General features: G+C 42.4%; 1 non-coding gene across 1 annotated transcript; it reads right to left on the reverse strand.

Annotated features, from left to right (window-relative positions):
- Positions 1–796: 796 nt before the first annotated feature.
- trnas-aga (transfer RNA serine (anticodon AGA)) lies at positions 797–878 on the reverse strand. Its single transcript has one exon. It is a non-coding gene; the product is annotated as a tRNA-Ser (tRNA).
- Positions 879–3256: the final 2378 nt, after the last annotated feature.

Below are 3256 nucleotides of genomic sequence, written 5' to 3' on the forward strand. Positions count from 1 at the left end.
TGTGGGGTAGAATAAGTCAGAGGGTCCAAGACCCAGCACTTAGTGATTATGTAGCACTAACTGTGTTGTGTGATGTTGTATGTCTGTCAAAAAAAAGAAAAAAAAAAAGGGAGGGGGGGGCGACACTTCTTCTGCCACTAGATGGCGGTAGCTGTGACCAAATCACAACTGAAGCACTTTTGCGCTTCCTATGGACTTTTCCTTAATTAAGTCTAAATTCTTACTTGTGTTGTACGTCACTTTGGACAAAAGCGTCTGCTAAATGAAATTGTAGAATTGTAGAATTGTAGAACTTGGGTACAAAGTTGAAGAGGAGGGTTTTTGGAGGGGAGGGGATTTTTTTTCCAGTGTTGTAAATCAAAGTAACTACAACTACATGCTAGAATTTCTCAAAATGTCCTAAGATGGATTCCAAACCAAATCAGCTGTCACAAGGGAAAGTCTGCATGTAAACACACACACACACACACACACACACACACACACACACACACACCAACTGACATTCCCAGGGACTAAACCAAACCAATTCCTACGTAACCCAAAGCTCCACCTCAGTTCCAGATGAAACTGGTTGAACATGGAACCGTCCCACTTGGAACATTTCCATCAACTTCACCACCACTGGAGTATCAACAAAGATTTTGGTCAACACCAGAATGGTTGAGACAAGACAACATGCTACCAATCCTCTCTCTCTCCCTCATCATCAGCTGCTACAGCCCTTGAAAGAAAACCTTTGACACATGGACCTACAGTAGGAGCAGATGTTGTCTCCCCTGGAACAGCAGTTTAACGTTGTTGGCAGGACTCGAACCTGCGCGGGGAGACCCCAATGGATTTCTAGTCCATCGCCTTAACCACTCGGCCACAACAACTACACTCCCACACACATGAGTAGAGGACTGATATTCAACAATTTATCTTCATCAAAGCACAGTAGATTTTTTTTATCTTCTCACAAACACAAACTATTTGTGTGTGTGTGTGTGTGTGTGTTGTTTACCAGCAAGCTGAAAACTGTTGTGGTTTTTGACAATTCTATTGTTTCTGAATGAAAATTATGTGAAGGGACTTCCGGTGACGCCATGATGTAGAAGACACGAGGGAGAATTGCTCCGAGAGAAAACTTATGTAAAAATAGCTCTTTAACGTGATATTAGCAGCAGAAAGGGGTCGAGGACGCGGATAATCAGAGACTAAAGATAAGAGAAATAAAATGGACAAAAAAGGGAAGTCAGCTAAGAAAGAAAATGCGAATGATACAGGCGCCGGTGGAGCGCGGAGCGCCGCACCGGGGATGGCGATGTCCGGAGACGAGGTATCGATGATATTAGCGGAGCTCCGTAAACTACGCCAAGAACATGCAGACGCGGTGACGGAAAACAAAGGAGCCTTAGCAAGACTAGAAGCTAAAATAGCTGAAATGGGGGAGAAAATGGCTCAGTTGGAGCAGCGGTCAGATGAGATGGAAGAGAGGATTAACGACACGGAAGGCCGGACGGCGAGGCTGGAAAGAATGGTCACTTTTCTACTTCAACACGAGGCAAGGCTGTCCGCGAAATGCGAGGACTTGGAATCAAGATCAAGAAGAAACAACATAAGAATACACGGAATCCCAGAGGGTGCTGAGAAAAACGACACCATAGGATTTGTGACTCATTTTATTCAGTCCTCAATGAACTTCCCTGATAAAATGGCGGTTCATTTCGAGAGAGCGCACCGATCACTGACTACGAAGCCGAGAGAAAACACGGCCCCCCCGCGAGCAATAATTGTTCGCTTCCTCAACTACAGGGTGAAAGAACGGCTGATTCAAGAAGCATGGAAGAAAAAGCTCACGTATGAGGGACGTAACGTCTACTTTAAACAGGATTACACAAATGAAGTACAAAAAAAGAGGAAACAAGTAAGGGAAGTTATAAAGAAACTGAAGGAGAAGAACGTGAAGGCACAATCTCCATATCCTGCACAGCTGAAAGTCTTTCTGGAAGACGGGACAAAGACGTTTGCCACATTAATGGATGCTGCACCCATGCTGAGGAATATGGGGATTCAGGTGGAGGAGGAGGACGAGACCGAGAGACTACAGAGAGTGATGGCGCAAGGCAGCTGGACCATAATGACGGGACAGAGGGGGAGAAGACAGAAGCCAAACATCACAGAGACGGATCTACGGGCCCTTATCAAGTGAAGTATTTCATACGAAGAGGATGCCCTGAAATATACATGATCAATAAAAGTGTCTGTTAAAAAGGACATACACGAAGACAAATGGAGCTGGTTAAGAGGTAATTTACTACTTATAAAAAAAAAAAAAAAACAACAGACAAAATATTGTTTTGGTTCTATTTTGGAGCAAAATCACTGCTTTTGTGGAGCAAATGGCACCTTTACACAACATCCGAGAAGTTGCAAGTGCACATAGTGCGAACCACCAGAGGGCCTTCGTCACAACTCTCTGGTCAGGGGACAGTTGGGAGTCTTGTTTTTCTTGTTATTGTGTATTAGTTCTTGAGGAGATGCAGACTTGTCTTTTTCGCTGTGCTACTTTTTGCACAGTTATATTAGTTAATAAGAGATGTAAAGTTACTGGGTTTCCACTTAAACAAATATGAGTAGGCTAAACCTTGTGTCATATAATGTCCATGGGTTGAATCACCCCATAAAGAGAAAGAAAATACTGAGTCAATTGAAAAAAATGCAATGTTCAATAGCTTTGATACAAGAAACACATCTGGATGACAACGAATGTAACAAACTGAAAAGGGAATGGGTAAACCAAGTATTTCATGCTTCTTTTGGAAAAAGAAGGGGAGTAGCCATATTAATAAATAAATCCCTGCAATTTCATACAGAGAAAGTGATAAAAGATCATCTGGGAAGATATATAATGATGGTTGGTTCCATAAGCGATATGACAATATCCATACTAAATGTTTATGCCCCAAATGAGGAAAATGCGGCATTCTTTAAAAATATAGCCAACGTAATTGCCAACAATGGGAAAGGGATGATAGTGATTGGGGGTGATTTTAACACAGTGCAGAATGGTAAGCTGGATAGATTGCCTCCAGAACAGGGACCAAGTGTCAAAAAAAATCGAAGGTACTAAATAATGTCATAAGAGAGCGAGGTCTTACTGATCCATGGAGAAGAATTAACCCTAGAGGGAAGGATTTGACTTTTTACTCAAACCCACACGGGAGTTATTCAAGGATAGATTTTTTCTGCGTTTCACAACAACATATGCATA

Source organism: Aulostomus chinensis, chromosome 4 (assembly GCF_037954235.1).
Source record: "Aulostomus chinensis isolate RoL2024-O1b breed Wild chromosome 4, RoL_Achi_v1.0, whole genome shotgun sequence".
NCBI lineage: Eukaryota > Metazoa > Chordata > Actinopteri > Syngnathiformes > Aulostomidae > Aulostomus > Aulostomus chinensis.